Source organism: Passer domesticus, chromosome 3 (genome assembly GCF_036417665.1).
Source record: "Passer domesticus isolate bPasDom1 chromosome 3, bPasDom1.hap1, whole genome shotgun sequence".
NCBI classification, from domain to species: domain Eukaryota; kingdom Metazoa; phylum Chordata; class Aves; order Passeriformes; family Passeridae; genus Passer; species Passer domesticus.
The window spans coordinates 95934714-95958920 of record NC_087476.1 but is presented as its reverse complement, the minus strand read 5'-3'; the positions used below and the strand labels follow the sequence as shown (position 1 = coordinate 95958920).

The following is a 24207-nucleotide window of genomic DNA, read 5'->3' as shown; positions in this document are numbered from 1 at the left end:
CATCATGTTAGTTGTCATGTACTATGAGTATGCCACCTTTCCTTGTAATAATTCGTGTTTCAACACAGGAATTTCTAAGTGTCATTATAAATCTGTTCTCAACTAAAATATCTTCCTCAGGGTTTTATTGTGATAGCACTGTCTCTAGGCATGTTTATCCACCTACAAAAAGTGACAATGAAGGAAAAAGGGAACAAAGTAATTTTTTGTGGGGGACATCAGACATTATTCATTAAGGTGTTCTTGATTCTTGACTGTTGCCCATATGTTTAGACTTGTATTTTTGTACAGTGAAATTGTCAAAAGCACTTCTAATTAGTCAAAACTAATCCTGGCAACAGTATTGAAGGTCATCTTCATTACTAGCTAGGCCAGTACTTAGTATTTTTGAAATCTTCCTCTCTATCTGCAGTAGGGGTTATTTTTTAAATTACTTTCATAGTTTGTGTTTATTTTGATACTGAAATTCATTTCAGAAAATGGTCCTAAAGAACTCTGGACCAATGGTATGGACTGTTTGAACTCCTTGAGATATTTTCTGTAACATTAATTAGGCTGACGAAAGAAATTTGTCGCAGGAGTCATCTTTTTATTGTGTGGCATTTAGTATGGCAGTAATAGGGTCTGATAACTGGGTTAAATGTTAACCTAAATAATTACTGACTAGGTGTTTCTTCAAAATGCAATGGAAAAATCGGGTTCAAGTAAAATTCATATGTAGGGAAATTTGGCATTTTTCTGGGGCTAATTTATTTTTCCTTTCATTGATAACATCCTGGTATTAAATTCTGCTTTAAAAAAAAAAGCAACCGTTAGATACAAAGTTAGATCGTTGGAAATCACAATTGAAGCAGTAGTTTCTCTGTTGTTAAACAGACTTAATTCCAAAGACTGCCTCTTTGGAGTTAAATTGCTCTTATAGAGGAAAAGTGCTTCAAAGTTACTGACAGCCTCAAATTTTAAAATTGCCTGACAAGTTTGAGGCTCTGGTAATTTATCAGTAAATCTAATCATAGAAAAATATCTTTGAGATCATCGCGTTCAAACGTAAACTCAACACTGCCAAGTCCACCATGTTCCTAAGTATCACATCTGCACATCTTTTAAATTCCTCCAGGGGTGGTGACTGCACCCGTTCTCTGGGCAGCCTATTCCAGTGTTTGGCAATCCTTTAGGTGAAGAAAATTTTTCTAATATCCAATCTAAACTTCCCCTGGTGCAACTTGAGGCATTTTCCTTTTCTCCTACCACCTGTTCTTTGCAAGAAGAGGCTGATTCCACCTGGCTACATCCTGCTTTCAGGTAGTTGGAGAGCGAGATAAGGTCTCTCCTGAGCCTCCTTCTCTCTAAGTTAAACCAATTCAGCTCCCTCAGCTTCTCCTCACAGGACTTGTGCTACAAACCCTTCACCAGCCCATTGCTCTTCTCAGGACTTGCTCCAGCGCCTCAGTGTTCTTCTTGTAGTGAGTGACCCAAAACTGGCCACAGCACTCGAGGTGTGGCCCCACCAGTGCTGAGTACAGAGGGACAATCACTGCCCTGGTCCTGCTGGCCACACTATTTCTGATATAGACCAGGATGTCATTGGCCTTCTTCACCACCTGGACACACACGGGGTCATGTCCAGCTGCTATTGACCAGCACCCCCAGGTCCTTTTCCACTGGACAGCTTTTCAGATACAATTCCCCAAGTCTCTAGTGTTGCAAAAGGCTATTGTGAGCCAAGTGCAGGACCCAGCAGTTACTGTCCCACTTTCTTGAACCTCATACTGGCCAGCCCATCGATCCTCCAGATCGCCCTACAGACCCTTCCTGCCCTACAACAGATCAGCACTCCCACGCAACTTGGTGTCATCTGAAAGTTCAAAAGGGTCAATTGATCCCCTCGTCCAGATCATCAGTAAAAATTTTTAACTGGACTGGCCCCAGTTCTGAGCCCTGGGGGACCTCACCATTGGCCAGCTGGATTAACTCAATTCACCACTATTCTCTGGGCCCAGCCATCCAGCCAGTTTTTTACCCAGTGAAGAGTCACCTGTCCAAGCCATGGGCTGCTAGCACCTCCAGGAGAATTTGGTAAGAAGTGATGTCAAAGGCTTGTCAGTGACAACATCTGGAGCCTTTTCCTCATCCACTTAATGAGTCACCCTGTCACAGAAGGAAACCAAGTTGATCAAGCAGGACCACCTTTCATAAACCCGTGCTGGTTGTGCCTGATCCCCTGATGGTCCTGCACATGCCATGTGGTGACACAAGATAATCTGCTCCATGACCTTTCCCAGCACAAGGCTAATAGGCCTGTAGTTGCCCAGATCCTGCTTCTGATCCTTCTTATAGTTGGTCATTACATTTGCTGATGTCCAGTCAAGTGGGACCTCCTTGGTTCACCATGTCTGCTGGCAAAGGATGGAAAGCGGCATGAGCAGGTCATGGAAGGTTTTTCTTTCAGATCAGAGCTGAGATTTAGTTGTTCTACTGTATTCATTCTTACTGGGTAATAATTACCAAAACTGTCAACCAGTAGTTAAATGAGATAATTAGAATCTTGGCAGAAAATGCAGTGGGTATGGAAAGGCACATTTATTCAACAGTTATGAAAACTCAGATTTCCTGAAGTACACTTTGAACCCATTTTTGTTGCTGCGTGGGTATTTTTCCCAGTTCTTGATGTAAATGCAAACCCACCACTACATAACGTGGTATCTTAACAAAGTATGCTTTCTTGAAATTGATTTTGCATATTTGGGATATGGAATTTGCTTTCTGAATATGGTGATTAAACAATTTGTTTTCAGAGAACTTAATTCTGATTGAGTTCTGCATATTAGTGTTCTGTCTTCAGACTTTTTCTATTTTATTATTTTAAACAATTAACAAAACTTCAGCTACTGTTTAATGCTTGCTTCCAAATGGCCATATTCAATTGGTACAAATCTCTGACCACTGGAACGTGAAAAGTTAGGATTTGCAGATACAACCCGTGACAAGTGTGAACACAGACCTAGTTGTGTGCGAAAGCCGCAGTCTGATGGTCTCTGTTGTCTTCTCCCTCTGTCCCCCATCCCCCCATTGGTGAGAGCTGGTAGTACCTGTTAGGAACCACATGCCTGTTACTGATGTTCCAGGAGGGAATGTGGCAGTACAGGGAGCATGAATTGAGGAGTGTGGCAGAGAAATTGAGAAGTGTGGGGAATCTGATAGGCAGGAGAGAGAATATAAGGGGAGGGGTCTTGGCCCCACTGTTTGTGTGATAAAAGATTGTAGTGCACTCTTTGACGTTACCAGAAGGGTGGTTTCCCTGCCAACTTACCTTTTTCCCATACACTTCTTGACCCCACAGTACTACTGGGTATCACCTCTTGATTTCCTTTGCTTTCTTTCTTCCATCTTTCTTGCAAATAATCAGGGGCATTTTAAACTTGATGCCTTCTTGAAAAGAACATTAATACCTCCTTAACTATCCATTGTAGGAAGATGCCATTTTCCCAAAATAAATTATGTAGCTGATTTTTAGAATGTGACTACAGAATTCCTGGGGGTTTCCTTTTCCCTAATTATTGTTAAGAATGTGGTTCATTGTATTGCTTATTTTATTTAAGGCATACGAGACAGTCACAGTCTGTCCTGCTACTTAACTACTACAAGCTGTTTGGCTGATTGTGACTGGACCTACCTGTAGAAAATGTATTTTATACATTGTCAAGAGTGAGTCTTTTTAATTGAATAGTCTTTTCCTAGGTAACAGATTCCCCTTCAAGAATATTGTGAACTTCTTTCCTAGGAGCTTTACTCTGACGAGTCCCCTTTAAAAAATCACAAGGATTTTTTTAATTTTGAACCTGGCACAGGCATCCTCTAACAATACTAAACTTCAGATATGTTTGAATGAAAGTGCTGACTACAGGCAACAAATCATATGGCCATTGTGTTAATAAATGGAACTCTTTTTATGTATAGTTTGGAAAAACATACTTGTGTGTCAACAAAGAATATTACAGAATTTAAATGAGAGATCTTGTATGTGATATTTAGTATGTGCATGCAGTACGTGTCAACCCATGGAAGAAGACAAGTTAAATTTTGCAAGGACTGAAAATTAAGATGATGAAAGTGTAGATTCTTTTTAGTTGGGTTTTAAAACTAAATTCTTTGGGCTGGTTTCTGGTCAGGGGCCACTAAAAATACATGGAGAAGAAACTTCATCTGTTTAACAATTTCAGTGGACAAAACTCTGTTAGTACTGAAGTTGCAGACACCACAGTGCAATGGAAAAACCTGTACAAATAGAGCGAAACAATTCTGCTTGCAGATATTTGCTGTTGAAGCCAATGAAAGGGCTGTGCTCTTCTGTGTGGTTTAGTGATGTCAAGCACTACTTGCTGGAGGCAGCTGCGCTACTGCAATGCTTTCCTGACCTTAAATAGCCTATATGCTGGGTAATGCAAGTGTTCAAATATAAATACAGGGCATGTAAGGACAGAGGGAGGCCAGAAAAGCCATCGAGGCCCCTTCCCTCCCCTGAATTAGTCAGTGTCTTCCTCAGTATTCTTCTCTTCTGGTATTTGTCCAAGATATTTACAAAACCGTTCAGACTAATTGTTCCCTTGTGTTGCCTCAGTACTGTTTATTCCATATGTTAAGTACTGCGTGCGAAGCAGTTCTGCTTCTCAGTTGCTTGCTTTCCTTTTCCTTTCTTCGAGGTTGCCTTTGATATTGACCCAAACAGTTGTGCAACCTCTGTCTGTCCTGGGAAGCTGTGTGTGCCCACTGCTCTCCCCTAGACCTCTCCACGCAGGCAGAGCTTTCTGGGACATTCAGTAGAGGTAGTTCCTTCAGGTCATGTTTTTGGTCGACTTCCCAGATTTTTTTTTCTTTTGCTCTGTAATAGGAAGATAGTTAGATGACATGTATGTGTAATTATGTAGTGATCCTCCTAATTTGTTCCATGGCTCAAACGTTGTGTTTCTTTTGTGCCTGTAATGAATGTGTAACTTGCTTTCTACCTCCTCAAATCCTGTTGTTTTAAATCGGTACTCTTGTTTTTGTTCGTTTACCTATCACTTAGGTTTCTCATACTGCCTTCCATTTCTTTACATTCCATCTCTATTTTCTGGTTTCTCTTTTGGCTGTTTCTTTTCAGCACTGCACACATCTCTGAAAAATTTGTTTTGTTTTCGAGACATGAGGCTCTGTTTTTTGCATGCCAGGTAGCAGTTTTTCCTGCAGTTCACATAGAAACTGCAAGGGGAGTTGAATGATGAATGTACATCCTAACAAAGCAAGTCTTATGAAAGTTTAGGTAACATTTGATCTATAAAAACCTAACAGCCTTTTTAATAGTGTAATATATTCTCTGTAATAGATACAGAGAATCACTGCATGTCCAGAACAATAATTTAGTGTTGTCTACAATTCCAGTGCCTTTGTTGTTCTTAATTTTAAAGCATTTTAACATTAGTTTTTTAAACTCTTTATTTTACATTTTTTAAACATTATTTCTCTTCAGAATTAATTGTTTCCATTTATAAAAGGAGAGACGCCTTCAGGATTCTTATGCAACAGTGAAAGCAAAAACATTTCATTATATTGTATTTATTTACATATAATTGAAAAAACCTTTCTTCCCCTCTGTGACAGTATTCTATTTAGACTACATGTCTCAGCATTAAAAATATTATATTTCTCACTACTATGAATTTCTTTACTGTCTTTTCATAGTATTGCATTAAAATTTTGGAGGTAACATCAATTCGTAAAATACATCAAGTGCCTTAACCCAGGATAGCTGGAGTGGTTTTGTAGAAAATTATTTTGCAGCAAATAAGTGGTAGTTCTCACACCAGACTTATAGAGCTCTTTATTGCAAAGGAACTCTGAATCATCTAGGCCAGCTTCCTGCTTGGCATGGCACTGCCACAGCTCAGGTTTTGTGTTGCAGTGTCTGTCCATGTCTTGAGCACCTTCCAGAGCCTACAGGCTCCCCGAGGAACCAGTCTGCTGCTCTGCCACCCTCCTTAGAGGGGGACCTCTTCTGAAAGTCCAGTCTGAGACTCCCAAGGCCTCCGTAGTCCCAGTCCTTGGAACAGAAATGTCACTTGGGACTGAAGCTGTGCAGTTGGTCGTAGCAGTATTGCACAAACTCATTAGCAGTATGCCATGTACTGCAGTGTGGAAGCAAAGGCTTTTTTGGTTAGTCTCACCATGCTCCTCCAGCAGCAGGGAGGGGTGAGTTCTCAAGGACATATTGCTCTCCAGGATTTGTTCTGGCCAGAGGTCATGATGAGCTGGTAGAAAGTTAAATTGCGTTTTTCTCTTACTGCTGTCACAGTGAAGGGATAGCATGAGGAACAAGGGCATAAGTTTTCTGCATTCTGACAAGTATCACAAATGCATAGTCCTTTTGGACTAGCTGGTGCATGACATAAATTAGAGCAGTGCGTGGGACCAAATGTTGAAGAATTTGGGTCAGTGTTATGGGTGGTGTTATGCCTTGCAACTCCAAGGCACATAATACTGAGAAATCTCTTTTACTTTATTTTTTTTGGCTCTGTGTACTGAAACCTTCAAGTTGCCTTTTCAATACACAGATGCTAATTTGTATTTTCCTTTCATAATTTCATATACTATAGCAGAATTTGAAAAAAAGTAAATAAATACCCTGAAATAGAACACTAGTCATTAGCAGTGAATGATCCTGGCAATGCAACTGGCATTACTGAGTACTTTACACATACAACTGAGTACACTTAAAATGTTAGAAAAAGGGTAGATTTATCCTGATTTTGTTTGTTATACTAATGCTGTGGAAGTCTAGCATTCTATTTTTGTTCATCCACCAATCTGTTCAGCATTTTGTTTAATAGTTTAATGGTAGAGTCTATATGCAACCACCCATGTTACATCAGACTCTGCAACTGGAATGTTGTTTACTTTTCACCAAGGCAACTCCCTGTTTTTGTTAATTAATATCTAACAAGGTCCTACAGCTGACTCCCTTTCAAGTCAGGAATGTAGGGGTGTAGAGGGTTTGTAAGCACACTGTGCTAGCAGCAGTGTCTTTTGTACAAGTGACCTGTTAAAGGATATGGTTGGGATGGCTTTTTTCATTTTTATGTGTGTGCATATTCTTTTATTCTTCTGCAGTTTTCTTGGGCAGGTGATGTTTGTACTGCACGTGCATACCCCTTTAATTCATGGTGCCATGAAGTTATTTTCTGAAGCCACAGAAGGAAACTGACAAAATTTGTGGGAAAGTTTTCTGCACTGTTCTCTCACCATTCTTTGGGGGCTAAAGGAGAACTCAAGTTTCTGACGTGGTCAAATTGACAATGGTGGCTCGTGTCTAAAATGCATTTTGTTTTTCTTATTTTTGACAACAAGCCATCCCTTGCATGTCTCAATTACCACAGTACCAGAAAGGATTTTTTTGTTAAATGTTCAGGAGTTTTATCCAGGCTTGATTTGAAAATATGTAAGGGATACAGTATACACAATTTCCTTAGTGCTATTCTACTGATAAAATGTTTTAATGTCTTTTAATCTCTATATCTGTTTTCTGTTTTTGCAAACTTTAATGTGCTTATCTTCTAGGTACCCTTCTGGGATAAAACAGTACCAAATGCTGTCAGGATGTGTGAATGTATCCATGTGTGTCAGAAAGATTTCATGATTGGGAAACTAGAAGAAAATACAGACTCCCTCTCATAATCTCAGTCTCTACCAGATAAATGTTGCTAGACTTAGAAATGTCTTCTTTCTTTTATAGTCAATTTTTTGAATGCAAAATGTTTGCTCAGCTGCTGTCCTCAATTACTGCCCTGCCTTAACTTTATAGGGTATCTTGAGGCTATCCACACTTAGGTGCACTGATACAGATTCCTCTAGCATCTCCACTGGTGTTATTTGTGCTATGTCCTCTAAAGAAATAGAAATGTAAAAAATCAGTATGTGTAGAAGTACTTTTTTCCCACCATGAAAAAGATCTTTTTTAATAATTTGGTATGTTTTTGAGCTTCAACCCCACCAGTGTATCTCACTAACCTAGTGATAAATAGGATAATGGAGTTGGCAAGCTGATTAAAATTGTATCTTCAGGTAGGCAAAAAATACCTTTTAATTTAATTCAGTCCTTAAAACCTGTAAAAATACTGGGTTCTATTTTAAGAGCAAGTAGTAGGTAAATAGTGTTCCACCCAAAATCTGCCAACTACTGATTGTGTTTGTGTTCTCTCTTTTTTTTCCCTTAAGTTCTTTTGTTGTAGGAGGACATCTTGGCAGAGCTTCACATATGTGGTTAAGTGCTTGCTGAGCCACAAGCAAATAATACTGTACAGTTAAGCATTTCTTCCTGCATTACCAATTTCTATTCTCTTGGGCAACAGGAGTTCAAATCTGGGCAAAGATGACAGGCATAGACCTGTCTGATTGGATTAATAATATAGAAACTGTTGTTAGCCACCATAGTAATATTTTACAGTTGATCTTGTGGTTTCTCAACCCAGATTTTGGTTTTATTATACCAGCAAATAGATAGATGGATAGCTCTTCAATCCTAAAGGACAAAAGGAGAATTGTTTCAGGTTTGACAGATCCAAATTCTGCTAAGGCAGGTTAAAGAGGGTATCTGGAAGCCTGAAGGGCAGTGATGATTCAGAGATAATTTCCAGTATATTGACAATGGGGATTTCTTTTTAAATGCTCTGTCATTTTTGCTTGTGTGGCATTTTCAGGCTCTCTAAATGCCTTTCTTTGGAAATAAGGAATAGTTAGTTTGAGGAAATTTTCCAGTCAGTGTGTTCATTCACACGTGGAATGGAGGACGAAGTAGAATTGGTTTTCTTATCACTTGGATATTGCCATAAAAAGGTGTCAAACCAAGACAAAAGGTTTTTGTATAAATTTATTTAATCACAAAATCAGTGCTCTACAGGGAAAGTAATGGGTTTTGTTATGTGTTGCTGGGGGAATGACTTCAAATTTTTCCTTTATCATAACTTTTCAAAAAGCTCAGGTAGTATATAATGCGTAGTGGGATCTATGTTTTGGGTTGTACCATGAAATTGAATGCCTGTGAAAAATCTATCTGTGACTTAAAATTTGCTTTTCTGTGCTTTTCTGTAGTTGTCTTAGAGTTACAAAAATAGCTAAGACTTGGGAAGGTAAAGCTGTGTTGCAGGAACTCACAGGGAGCTTTTGGGAAAGTAGTTCTGAAATTCAGGTGATGACGTTCAAGGCATTTTGAACTCCCTTTACAGTGAGGGTGTAGAACAGGTTGCCCAGGGAAGTGTGGATGCCCCATCACTGGAAGTGTTCAAGGTCAGGTTGGATGGGGCTCTGAGCAACCTGGTCTAGTAGAAGGTGTCCCTGGCTGTCCATGGCAGAGGGGTTGGAACTAGGTGATCTTTGAAGTCCCGTCCAGCCCATGCTATGGTCCTGTGATATACCTTATTTGTCATTTCTTATACTTGTAACATGGCATAAATTCAGTTCTCAGAATACTGCAGTAGGCCTTGATAAGTTCAGTTTATAATTTTGTACATGCAGTAAGAAAATTAAATCTTCTGGAAGGAAAAAGAGAAGTATCTCTTGGGAAGTAATTTGGTCCTTTGAAGTTACTGCAGTGTCTGGGCAGTCCTGATGCTGAGGAGACATACACCTTGATTAGGATACCAGTCACAATGACTGTCAGAACTGTGGCTATTTTAAACTGTTTTATGTAGAAAATATGCAAATGATCTGTTTGAATTAACTGTTGGGGAAGAAATATCTCTTTCAGTTGTCTAGCTTTAGTAACATGAAAAAGGGAAAGCAGTATACAAAGTAAAACAAGGAGGGAAAGACTTGGGCTTGGGTTTTTTTTTCGACAAAACTAAATAAAGTTACAAATTTTTAAAAGACAAACTATAAACTATATCTTGTTCTTTTAACTAATAGAAATACTTTTTTGAAGTATAGTTATTTTTTTCCCCGATTAGGAGCTTTTGCTCTTTAATTATCCAGGTTTTGAGTTGTCTGTGTTTCAGCTCCTCTTTAATGTTATTTACATTGAGGTTCAGATTATTCATTAGAATTGGGCAATTCTGGGTGTTTCCTGGTAGACAGATAATATGGTGCTGGATTTTCAAGGCAAAGTACGAAATTTTAAATGAAAATAATTTTTGTATCTTTGGGATTATGAAACATGTATGCTGAGACTTGATAAATAATAGTGTATAGTCAACTGTTCCACAGGCACCCCTTGCTTTTACATGTACTTTGTTTATATCTCTTCTTGCAAAGTTAGAGAAATCAGGCCATGGACGTAAGTTTTAACCTTTCCCAACATTTGGCTCAAAGAGCTACAATTAGTTACTTTTAGTCCTGGCCAGGTTTGAGTCAATGCTCTTCAGGTTCTGAACTAGATACTGAATAAATAAATGCATGATTCCTTGAAGGCTAGATGGCCTTTTCCAAGTACTGGCAACAGCTTTAGATAGGTCACTTTCCAAAGTAGATCTCCAAAGAGAGAGCAATTTGGAGCAGGTGTTACACAATCCATAGGAGTCTAAGTTTGGCATGTAAAGACCTGGCTGTCTTTCTTTTTTCCCAAGTAATACATGGATTTTGAAGTCACTTACTTAGGCAATAAATTTGTGCATTTCAGATGCTATTTTTCATGTATTGTCACGTTGAAAGATGAAAATTAGATGTTTCCCAACCAATTTTGTCTTTCATGCTCTGAAATTATGTACAATGCCAATCATATTAGAAACTTATGGATGTGCTAAATCAGTTGGTAACAGTTGCATGTCACAGGTTTGGCAGTCTTAAAGAATAGAAAGTGGTGACTTAGTTACAAGGAACAATCTAGATATTAGTATGCAGTACTTGAAAAGTTTGTGATGTATATAACCATGACCTCCAGCCTCTTCAGTAATACTGTTGCAATTGCTAATTTCTAACAAAAAGCTACTCACAGGTAGTCAGGTCAGTCAGAGCAGAAATGCAAATCATTTATGTTTCCTTAATGTTTCAGAAGTGTGTCTTTGTGTAGCTCAGGTGCTAAAAACAAGAAACACAATTTTTCAGGAAATCTGCCTCTCATAAAAGGATGAGATAGTTCCATTCTTCTTGACCACTTCCACCTTTCAGCACAGGATTCCACTGTAATTACAAATCTGAAGTGTCTCAGATGGTGACACACCCCCCCTTGCCTCTAGCTTACACAATTCTCAAATAGCATCCACCTTTCAGATCTTTCTTTAGTGTAAACTTGAAGTGTCTTCTTTTTAAACCTTTGGTTTTCTTTGTTTTCATAAACTTGTTTGTGCTTAAAAATACAACCTGTATTCTTTCACAGTAGGAAATTTCTGGTAACTTACTGCTGGGCTGCTGGGACATTGGCAGTATCTTAGCATCAGTTCAATGACCTTTTACAGTGCTATGGGGTGGCAAGTTAGTAAGAAAGGGAAGGGTGGGAAACCTGTTAATGATTGATTGTTATCTGATTTGGATGTAGCAAAGAAATGGAATGATAGTTTGGAAGTGAGTTGGCTGTTTTTTAATTCCTCATCAACAGACCTTTGTATTGGTAATCTCTCCCATGCTGTAATTCTGACAAATCTTGTTTGGACTCCCAGTGAAATAGCCAAGGACTGATTTGACCATAGCTACTGAATTTATCTCCCATACTTAGATGCACTTTCCATGGGCTTTTACCTTAATTTTGGAGGGCTCATATGAGATTGTTTTGTTGCTGCTGTCTTATGTAATGCTGTTTCATGGACTGTGGATTTCAGTACCAAGATGTGCTACATGAAGTAAATTGGACCATCTAGTTACACTTGCTAATACTTTTACCTCACTTCCCTTTAGTAAAATTACCTCAATAATCAAGTTTGCATTATAACTCTCCCAAACACCAAACAATGGAGAAGAACATTGTATCAAGTCAATGCTTGTCTTTGTCTTCCCTTTCTCTTCCCAAGCCTGTCAAAAAAAAAGATTAAACAGAGGTAGCTGTGTCTCATCACCCACATCTCTATACTGCAGTGGCTCAAAAACAAAGAGCACACAAATAGAATCAAGCAGCAACATTAGCTAATTACAAAATTTGTTCAGTAACAAAGGTAAGAGGCCTTAAATCAAAACTCCAGTTTTGACTGTGAGTGGATCTTCACTAGTGTGTAAGTGCATCCCTAAATCACAGCCATATTTAGGGGGTGAGGTTTGCTTGTGTAGTGGTGCATTCCCCCCCTCCTCCTTTCCAGGACAGCTTGTTCTCCTCCCTTGGCATCTTGCAGCTAGCCATACCTGTACACAGGGATATCACTGTGTACAGCAATTTGCTGGTGGTGTCTTTAAGCTAATTGTGTCCTTACTTGACTCCACCTACTCTGAGAAGTTTGACATACCCTGTTTCCCAAAGTAAATAGCATTTGGGGTTTGGTTGTTTTGTTCATACTGTTTCATCCCCACAGAGGAATGAAAGAGCCATTTTGTAATCTTCATTCTCAGTTTACTTCCTTCAATCTTCTCCTAAACCTCATCACATTAAGTGTTAGTGTTTCAAGTTCTCTTTCAAGCACATGCCATCCAAATCGTGGTGGTATGTGAAATGTCATGTTAGGCAACTGTTGATATTGTCAGAGGGATTGTATGTTAAGCTGGGGTGGGGAAGGTAGCACAGTATGTTTTGCAGAGCTGTGCATTTTTAAAATCATCGTGATCCTTGACATATCACTTGTACATGCAGAAGAGGGCAGGGTCCTACGTCTTCAGATGGGGTGTTTTTCCAGATGTTCCACCCAGCCTGAGTTCATGTCAGACAAGTCAGGTCATTTCTGCAGAGCTATTGAAGTTCTCAGAAGAGGATCTTTATTTATTTGAATGTTTCATTAGTTTCATTAAATCTAAAACTCTTTGAAGGTATACTACCTTTTACTGATCACAAAATTAGTCACTTTAAAACCTTCTCTGGGGGAAAAGAAAACATAACCATTCTAAAGTTCTGCCTTTTTCTCCCCATTAGTTCAGGTTACTCTAACAACTACTTTTACTGCAATTTTAAGCAAACACCATCATTTAAATGATTTGTGTCTACTTTAATCACATAATACTATGACAGTACTTTTAATTTTTTTATGTAAATAGAGAGATACATGTTTGTGATTAAAATTTTGCACTGTAAATGCCTTGCAGTATCATCTAAGTGTGCCACCCTGCTAGAAAATCACATGGATGTGCAAAATGATAACAAAGTTCATAGAAACAGGGCTAGCACATGTGATATTTTGCCCCAAGAATTCCCCAGCCCTAAGCCATTGTTGGCTGAGGAAATTTGATACCTATGTAATCCTGAAATATTTTTCTTTTGTGTACCTGTCCAGCCTACCCTTTGCACACATATTGCAACAGGGAATTTCATAGCTCCACTGCATCTTGCATTAAGATATCCCTCCTTTTAGTTTTGAAACTAGCTTTTCCTTTTAGCTTGGTGTAAATCTGGCCACTACACTTGTATTGGAAGAGACAGCAACTAGTCAGTCTTATTCACATTTTCAACATCTCTCATCATGTTACAGTAATCAGTCTTCTGTCCTCATTTTCTGGTTTCCAGACTGAGTTGTGCTGCAGATGAATTTCTACTTCTTTCCTCATTATCCCATACTTCTTTTTGTTTTGACTTTTTATTTTGTGCTGAGTTGACATTTCAACTGAACTTTGATCATAACCCCAGGAGCAGCTGAGTGCTTTGGTGCCCATTTTACATTTTTGGTTAAGGTTGTTTTTTTCTTTGTGTATCACTTCATACTCATCTGTGTTAAGTCTCTTTCTTACTGTCATCCAGTTCCTCTGCTTCAAAGCCTGTTCATTACTCTTCATGGCTGGAGTTTATTTTGGCTACCCTCAATAACCTGTCATCCCTGAAATGCCACCTGGCAGCTCACAGGTTTGTCAGGTCATTTACGAACATTTTAAACAGCACAAGTCACTAGTAAACTCTCCTGCTAACTTAACCCCACTGTTAGAGGTAATTATTTACTTAGGCTTCTTAGTGACTCTTTCCAAGAGCTGCTGTAGGTGTGAGAGACAGGGCTACCCCTAACTGCAAAGGAATCAGTGCAGCTTTTACGCAGTGCCTGTGCACACAAACATGCTGGGAGGGGGCCTCTGAAATGAACCCATTTGCCTAAAACTTAGGGAAGTCCTCACAGGAAAATAAAACAGCTTTCATCATGTCTTTGTCATTTCCATAGTCACCTCCCTTGACCTTGTTTTATCTGAGTAAAAAACCTTAGTTTTCCTCTGCTTAAAACCAGTGGTGATGATTCTGCAGGTACAGGTGGCTCTTGGGCTACAGTTTGCTAATGTTAAGTGCTCATTGAGTTCTCGCTTGTGATGTCCATTGAAATAAATGGGCAGGAGATCTTTCTCCTTTTAAATGCCTTTATTAAAAAGAATCAACTCAGGTGGGGAGAAATCAACAGGTCGTGCCCACGCCACCATTGCTCCCAGGAGTGGCACGGAGGAGGAGGGTGATGCAGCTGTGTCCGCTGGTCTGCAGGCAGAGCTGGGGATTCCGTCCTCATGGGAGATGAGCAGATTCCGCCTTTTCGGTCCAACACCCCGGGTCGTCTCTCTAGTTAACATCTTTTGAGGTTAGGGTGAGAAGCAGAAAGGATCCAAGTAGGCACTGGACTATGCTCCCATCCTTAGACATCACTTAGGTCACTTAGTTCCATGTTGGCTCGTAAGTTTTTAAGGGGTTTTCCCGGAAAACTGCAAAAATTGGTGCAATGCGTTTCTCATCTGCATACCAGCTCTGATGCCACTCCCATTCTCCTGGTACCTGCAGGGTCCTTCCCGGTGTCCCTCCCTGGCAAGCATCAGGGTGACAATGGTTAATCACCAACCATTAACAGGTAATTGAAGAAGAACTCTTAACAGTGAAGCTAACTTAACAGCACTGGACTAACTTGTTTTAACTCTGCAATCTTAAAAAAAATAGATAACTTTTTATTCATAACATCCATCATCAGTACTGCAGGGAGCTTGAGATGACCTTCATTGATTCCAACAAGGGATGATCAGTCTTTGAGCCAGCCTTATGAGAAACTAAAGGAAAGTTTAAAAAAAGAGTATGTAGAACTACATTCAGGAGTATCCTCTGCACTCACCAAATGAAAACAGTTTAAACTGCAGTGCTGGAGGGCTTTTGTCCTGCAAGAGCTGACTGCCCTTGCATAACAGGCAACTGTTTTACTGTAAATGAATAGCAAATCAAATGGTGAGTAGCTTTTGCTAGAAAATGTTGATAAACAGAACCCACTGAAAACAGGTTCCTGGTTGATTTTTTTTCCCCTTTTCAACGTATAAGAACAGAAAAATATGCCCAGAGTTTTCTGAAAAGTTAAATGGTGGAAAAAACAAGAGCAACAAGGTCGTGCACCAATAGGTTTGTCTTTGTACGTTTTTTATATCCATTGAGGCTGGATAATAGAAGAAGTGGTTTCTGGAATTACAGAACCTTTCCTGACACATGCATTTTGCATTAGATTTTAAAATTCTAACTGGAGGAGATGGGCAGAGTACAAAAATATTTTCTAACTTAAGAAGTGGTGGTAAAGCTTCCGTATTTTCTGCTGTACTCAGTAAACACAGGCAAGTTTCCATCACCTTCTGGTATTTTGACCGTTATTTTCCTTGTGTTGATTCATTCACCTTCTTTTCCTACTCACTAAGCAAGATTAGAAAACTTACTGTGAAACTTTCAGAAATTCTAGAGCCTTTTCTCTAACACAAATTCCCAGCTTAAAATTAAAATTTAAAAAAAAAGTATAAGCCAACTGGCTGGTGGAATCTTTTAAAATTCACACCCTGTTGGTACTGCCCAAGAAGAGAGTCATAAATACACATGTCCAAAACTATAAAGATTAATAGATTCCTGCTCTGGACTATTGAGAGAAAAAAAGGTCATATCTCTAAACTTAGACGAAAAGGCCTTTGTCAGATGTTTTCAGTGGTATTAAGCAACTCCTGCTTTCCAGTAAAGCTGGGAGCTGGGAGATTGAACAACCTTTGAAATTTGCTGCAATTGGAGATTGCCTCATGTTTTCCATTATAAATATTTTTCTTTTGTTTCTTGTACTTAAAAAAATTTCAGTTGCAGGCTGAGGTTTTCCATATGAGATAGCTGTTTCAAATGAGTCCTGTTTTGAAGCTTCCTTAGGACTAACATATTTCCCTTAGTGATTCAGTTTCCATCCCTCAAGAGGCATCAATATTTTTTTTTCTGTGACAGAGTCAAATTATACCTTTCTCTGACACCTCAGGTTTACAGAACGTTTTTTGAACTTTTCCTTTGAGTATACACCTGTGTGCACTAATGGTAAAAAAAGTGGATTGCTAGTATTGTATTGACACTCCTGGGGTTGTGGTTAAGAAGGTATTTGTAGAAGCTCTTGGAACAGTGGTTTTGACAAATTATTTACCTAATGGGATGAATTTTCTATGCTTGTTGTTATTCAGGAAGTGTCTGAGTGTCACATGTGCAATGTGAGTTTAATCAGTTGATTTTCAGTTTTTTCTTTAAGCTTTCACATTAATCAATGAGGTTGGTTTGGGGTGGGTGGGTTTCTTGGAATTGCTATCATTTTCTGCATAGATAGAGCTTGAGGTCTTGGCTGTTTTCCTGCAGGTTACCTCTGCCAAGGACTTCAGTTCCTCCCTAGATATGTTGTGCGATGGGAAATTGGGGTTATTTTTTAATCTGGCTTCCTAAGATAATTGATTTTTTTTTCTGTAAAATTAATATGATCATGCTATCTGTATGTACAGGTTTCTGTCATTTTTGTCCTGCTAATGTTTTTGAGCCTGGTGATCAATTTGAAAAAAAAAATGCAGAGAGGTAGGAGTCTCAAAAATAGGAAATTCCCATAGTTGTTATATTCCCATGAATATGACCACTAAGAAGAGGAAGATACTGTTACTGCCACCTGAAGGAAAGGCTGAAGCCCCTCTGTATTCAGTGCTGAATACAGTGCTGAAGCTCACTTCAGTATTCAGTGAACAGAGAGAATGTGGGAGAAAGAGATTATGAATATTGTAATCTTGGAAAGTGCTTCAATTAAAATTCATGCCTTATTAAACATTAGGTGAAAAAAAAGCCTCTCTTCAGTCAAGATTCCTCTCCTGAATGCATTCTCTGATATCTTGCAAGGCATAAACAGCATTTGAAGCTTTTCATTTGGCAAAGGCATTTAGGACATCTTTCCAGTGTGGCTTCTCTGTTTGTAAGGACTGAACTCCTGCTGTTCTGTGGCTTTAACACAGCCTGTGTAAAAAGTCAGTCAGATACATTGTAGAAGTCTACTGGAAACCAGACTTTGTTACTGTGCTACTCAACAACTTCCTTCTTACTTCTCCTGTGAATGATTCTGATTCAAGCAAATAAAGAGGGGTAAACATTGACTGGCAGGTAGTCAGGAATAACAGAAATACAGAGATTACATTCGTGGAATAATATAGCTGATGTTTACATACATAACACTCATAAAGAAGTAATTCATCAACCTTTATTAGGTCATGTCCATGTATTGGTATGACATTAACGTTGGTAGCATTATGTTGTTATAGCACGTGTGCAGAGGAGGATCAAATTACTGCAGGTGTGTGAACCAAAACTTTGAAATTGTGATTCTTTTGGGGGTTTGGGGGGGAAAATGTTGACTTAATATTACACATTTTGTCTATGAGCTTACGTATGAGGTGCAGGTGGTTATAGGGGTAAAAAGGCAATATCTCATTTTATCAAGGAGGCATTCAGATAAGGATTTATGTGTCCAAGGCTGTAGTAACTGAAATAAATAAATAAATAAATTGTGTAATGTATTATACAAATGCCAAGTTTGAGCCATCAAACGAGAAAGGAAAAAATAGGAGAAGTTATTGGATCAGCTGTTGTTTCTGAAGTCAGATTAATGATACTAAGACTCCCATCTTACTATTGCTTTTTTTTTTAGCTCGAAAAAAATACATTAGGTACAGTAGATCCAAATCCTAATCTAAGTATATTGTTATTTTAAACCAAGGTGGATAAGAATTTACCTCAGTAAAAGAGGATCAAATCTCATTCCCTCCTTTGTATCACAAAACAGCTGTTAAACCCTATGCCTGATTCTTAATCTGGAGTGAAACTGGGCATATATAGTATCCTGGCATTGCATCATTACCCTGAGCACCTGGTGAAAGGTAAAAAATCTGAAAGCGTGAGATGATTTCTTTGTTGTCAGCGTGACCACTGTGATTGTTAAAGAAATTAAAAACTATCAGCATCCAAAGAAACACTAATAATAGAAGTAGTTACTAAAGGGAAAGCCTTCAGTCTTTGCAAGAAGGAAGCCCAGTGAATACAGGCTATATGCAGGGAAGTTTAAATTTAAATTCAAATTCACAACTGTATTTTTTTTGTTTTGTTTTGTAGAGTTATGTTTTTTTTCTTTTTTACTCCAACTTCAGCAGACTTAAAATCTTCATAAGCTAGCACATTCATTATAATTCACTTTAATACATCCAATAGTGGCCTGTAAGTTGAAGACAGGAAATAGTAGAAAAAACAAAGAGCATATGATTTCTGAGAACTTCTGTCTTCACAACAAAATAGTAACCTAAGCAGGCAGGAGCCCTAAATCAGCTATTTCTGCCCAGATAAACTAGAATTCTAAAGCACTATTTATAGATTTAAGTAATATGGAAGGTTTCATTTTTTTACATTCTTTAATCAATTCAAAAATAACTTTTCATGAGTGACAGATCTTCACAATTAAAAAGCTTGTGAAGTTGTCTTGGTCTGAAATCTTGTACTTCTGTGGTTATAGATCAATAAGCATAGATAGCGTGCAGCACCTTCTTTGAATGTTGTAAAATGGGAAAACAGTTAACCTGCCTGAGCGAGTAGTATCCAAGGACTTTTGGTGACACTGTGATGTGTTGATGGAAGGCAGAAATTGGGATAAACTGAAATGGCTCAACAGTAAACTTCACCTTGAAATTTGCTGAGGACCTGCTTGAGTAATTCTGGTTGTACTCCACTTCTGAAGTAGTTGTGAGTTCTGCTCAGCTTTTATTCACATCCAGTAATATTCATTCCCTGACAGAAATTGTATCAAGGATTGTACGTTAATGTATTTGAAGCAATCTGTAGAAGCACTATACACAAATTGTATCATGTGTTCTTAAAACACTTTGCATTTTTGGTAAAAGGTATTTTAATAAGACATGTAGTACTGCTTCAATGCTTTTATTTTTGGTAATCATCTTATCTTTTTTATATATCTATATGACTCAAGAGCCTTAATATAATTTCCAAAAAGAGAATACTTTATTTAGGAAGCAATTCAAGATGTAGAATCTTAATATTTCAATCTTACTAAGTGACAGAACAGAAATTATTTAAAAGCAGACAGTATTTCTAAAAATGTAATTCTTCAACTAAAGAGCTTGGTTTATCAAAGCACCTGATATTTATTCGTAAATACATCTACTTGCAGATGCCATTTAGGCCATCCTAATATCTTACCACTCAACATCTTAAATGTTAAGTAATATTAATCAAATCCTTAAAAAGTGATAAGGTGGAATTTTTGTCTTTCAGTAGCCATGTAAGTATTTGCAGCTTCTAAGGGAAAGAGGGACAGCTTTAAAGACAGTTTAGGTGGTAGAAGTGTCTATGTTTGACTAATGACCTGACTGATATCTGTATGTGCACTATGAATGTTCATTATCTCTTTTGGGAAAAGGGGAATCTTTGTGAAAATGGTTTTTTTGCTCCAGACTTTGCCTTGCAGAACATGCTATAATGAATGTGCTCCATGACCAAAATCCAGGCATCAGTGTAAACAAAATCCTGCAAATACCTGTATTCACCTTCTGACCAACTTATGCACTCCTGTTAACTTACAAATTATGAGATTTCCAGCTTCTTGTGGGATTTCCCTGCTTCAGTTTTAACACAATGAAGACTGTGGGTTTATTTTATGCCTTTTCTATTTTAAAAGTAGATCCATGTCTGCCTTTCTACAGAAGGAACCTTTGTTACTTCTGTCTAAGACCGGAGTTTCAAAATGCAAGTGCTTTCTTCTGAGAATTTTTCTCAGTCTTTCCACCTACCAAAGGCTGCCCTTGTGCAATGTGATCCATAGCTCTGCTCCCCTCTGTTTTGAAGAGAACATATTAGGATGAATTTTGAATTATTTGCATTCATGGGAAGAAAACAGACTTACACAAATTCCTGTGGTAAAGACTCTGAAAGGGACTGTAAAAACTGTCTGAGCAGATTGATATCACCTTGTTAAATGAGTAAGAGTTTAACATGGTTCATATTAGCTTGTCAAGCCACAGTGGCTGTGTTTACATGAAAAACTGATGTTCTCTTGCCTTGTGTCCACATGTGTATTTGGCTTACATAAAACCAGAGTGCACTCGGCCTGCTGGAGCATTTAGCAGGAGCACCAGACCAGACTTGTAGCATTCCACATCATTTGTGAACATAAGATAAAGCCAATTTCAAGATCTGAGCAAGAATGCCTTTTAATCATGCTGCATACACATGGAAATCAGTGTCAGAAGCCAGATGTATGAAAGAAAAACATTTTTCTCCTTTAACTTTCTGTCTCCCTCAGGCATTCTTATCGATGACCCAAATGCTCAACTTCACATCCAGAAGTTTTCCAGCATGTTACTCTCATTTCATTTCTGAAATTTTTCTGCAAGTTTTCTTGCCTTCTCAGTATGTATTTCTTGTTCTTCATGTAATCTAATTAAATGTGCTGCTGATGAAACAGAGGACAGGATGTTTCATACAAAATATTTCTCCAGATAGATGAGATTCACAAATTAGAATTACTGTATGGCCTAAGGAGAATGAAAAAAAAAAAAAACAACTATATGAGAGAAGTTTACAACACAGCAGTGTTTTAGCACAGAGGCAAAAAATAAATGCTCTACAAAATGACTATGTCACTGGAAGTGTTAGGCATTAAGCAATATTGGAAAAGATTAACAATAAGAGATAATTACTGTAATTTGGCAAGCAGATTAGGGAACATAAATAAAATAAAGAACAATATGAGCAAGTGCAATCACAAAACATAAAGGGCTGCAAGTTATAGGAAATGACTGTTGTTCTTCAGAAAAAGGCAAGAACAGTAGGCAGGGAAGGCAATAGAGTCATAAGGTTTTGAGAGTCATTTTCCTCCTTTGTGATAGACACTGCTGGTTAGCTGGATTTAGTACAAGTATTGGAAAATTACCTGCCATGTGAACAGTCACAGTGTAGTAAAGTGGATGTTATTGAATGCATGCTGTAAGAGTCATCAGAAATTACAGATAGATACAGTGTATGTTTGTACGTGCAACTGATACTGTCTTAGAGCAGTTATTGATTTATGTTATCCACTTTATTGATGGATAATAAGATGTACATGGATTGGTGATAAATATTCTGTTCAACTGAATTGTTTGGAAGATCTTCATCACTAAAGCAGAGTGGATTATAAAAGAGTAGATCAGTGTGTTAAATGCTGTGAAGCACTGTGTAACATACCACCCAGGCTTCAGTGCAGTGAGGTATTTCCAGGGATCCTTACAATAAATAAATCCAGGATTCTTTTGTTAATTTACGGAGTGCTTTTCTTTCAGTAGAGCATACTGCTCACAGCTTACCAGCAGTCCAGTGTTCTCTTTCTTTTTCTTGTTTTTCCAAAAGTTTGTAATTCCAAGCTCCAGTCTCCCTGCTACACCACTTATAGTTCCTTTGACACAGCTCTTCCAAGTCATTACATTTTTCCCTTGAAGTAGAAGATCCAATGCCCAGTATTATTTTACTTGCTACTTAGAAGTCCCTTAATATATTCACAGTTTAGGTAGTTATAAATATATCAGCAAAACAGGTAATGCCATTAAAGATACCTTTCTGAAGAGCAGAAGTTTGAAGAATAACAGACTCAACTTTCTTCCTTCACAGTTCATGAGAAGAAGAAATGGGGAGAGTGCATTATTGTAAACAAATTCCTGGGTGTATGTTGGTATCTCAAACCATTGCAGGGTGGAAATTTTTAACAATTCAGTTACAGTTGACTTTTTCTTCACCCAAAATCTTGTTTTGTCATAGTTGTGATGAGTCTCCAGCCTCTTTCACATTTGCTTTTCTTTCTGAGATCTATGCAGAAGAAAATTGAAGGAGGTTAGGCTACATGGTCTTTCTCTTGTACTTTTTTGAACTTCTGTGGAAATGAAAACAAAACAGGACTGCACAGTGCTGTCTTTATTACTTATCTGCCTGTGTTGCTTATCTTATCTGCTTTTTCTGTTCAGTGATGTTTGCTGCTGCTCTATTTGTCTGGATTTCTTTCTTACAACTTTTCCTGGTGGTTTGGGAGTTTTATTTGCTGTTATTTCCTTATTGCATTGAATTCTCTGTGAAAATCTTCTCTGACCTTTTTTTACTTCTCATTCAGGTCTCTCTTAATTTGCTGCCAACCTTTAAGAAATAAGCAAAATGCTTTGGAAATTATTTGTCTACATTGTAAGTGATAAAGGTTTAAGTCTCCTTTCTGCAATGCACATGCTTCCTACCTTCTCATTCAATTCCTCCCTCTGCAGTGTAGCTTGAAATAGTAGACTGTGAAAGTTCTTTGGGACAGGAACCATGCCCTCCTCTTTAAACTGTGAGGCAACTAGCAACTGATTCAGGGCTTCTTATATCTGTTTCCTGTAAATATTATTTAATTAATTGTTATTTAGTAAAAATATTTAATATTATAAATTGGAATTAATACTAGTAAGCAATACCTTTTGGGAGGGAAGGGGAAGGATACACCAAAGTTCTATTTTTGATATCATAAGAATTGTCTCTAAATTCAGCTCTTCTGTCATTTGTTATGATGCTCATTATTATCTGCCCCAGCTGAGTATAGTACATTTGTAATACACATTACTATTTGTGATTTTTTTGCAGGAAAACTAAGGAGGCATCAGTTTAGTAAGTTGTGACACAAAAGCAACATTTTTCAGATTTTTTTTCCTTAAAGACAAGGCTAAAACTCTTTTTATAACCTGCAGAACTTTCATATTTTCTTTTTGAATCTGTTAATAGTATATTATGAAAAACAATTCTATATTAATACTTTCAAATAGTTTGAAATACATTGCTTTATACTTTTCCCTTTTGTGTTGTCAGAATGAGTGACCATAATTTTGGTACCATTTTATGGAGTGATACTGTTGACACCAGTTAAATTAACCTGTACACTTCAAAGCCGCACTGATAATTTCTGTTGCTTGGACTTTTCCTTAATTCTGTACCTTGAGGTCTCATGGAGGTGCCAGAGGGCAATCAGTAGTGCTGGCCTGCCTGCCTGCCCAGCTGTCTGCTGTGAGCCACGGGTCAGTTTATAAAAGGGGGTCCTGTCACCCAGAGAAGAAAGCAATGTGGTGCCTGTTGTAGGCAGAGTGCTTGTGTGCCCTGTGGTACCACTGTGTGACATCAAGTGTCCCATCAGCCAGGTAATAATTGTTATCCTCTTGTGGTTTTGTTTCTTCAGAGAATGTAAGATGTGAGGATGGATGGTGGAGTGCTCCCTTTTCCAGCACTAGCAGCTCAGGTTTTCACTCACTTAACACACCAGTAGAAATCTGGCAGTCCCCTTTATGCAGAATGTTTCTCTGTGTAAAGATCCATTAAGCAAAGGAAAAATCCTTTCAGTCCTGATTTATTAAATACAGAGGAAAAACTAATATTTTCAGACTTTTATGCTATCATACAGCAGTAAGAAAAACTTGATACTGATACTTGAGTGTCTGTTCTTTCTTCCTCTAGCTCTCAGTACTCAGTGAAGAGATGAGAAGAAACAATTTCTAATGTAATTATAGGGTTAACCATCTATTAATGCCATGCTACTTGAGTTATTTTCTTTGAGAAGGAGTAGAATCCTGGGGACAGAGCTTTTATCCCCACAAATCCTTCAAATTTGAATCACTCTAGGTGTGGTTTGCATTTAAGTCTGATAGATTACAGTCTGCTAGAACCTAAAATCTGTACACTTAATGTAAGTCTCCTTGATATCACCACTTTTTCTAAAATGGCTAATACAATATAGACAACTGCTTCTTTCTTACAGTTTTACCTGCAGCAGAATAGACAAGTTAGAATAACCCAAACATAGTATT

General features: G+C 38.0%; 1 protein-coding gene and 1 long non-coding RNA gene across 6 annotated transcripts in view; both read left to right on the top strand.

Moving 5' to 3' along the window:
- Positions 1-24207, top strand: part of BABAM2 (BRISC and BRCA1 A complex member 2) — a 160340-nt gene that overhangs the window by 92169 nt on the left and 43964 nt on the right. The gene's annotated exons all lie outside the window — the stretch shown is intronic.
- On the top strand, positions 17593-20716 carry LOC135297211 (uncharacterized). The gene is made up of 3 exons (XR_010359254.1): positions 17593-17648; positions 18138-18231; positions 20661-20716. It is a non-coding gene; the product is annotated as an uncharacterized LOC135297211 (long non-coding RNA).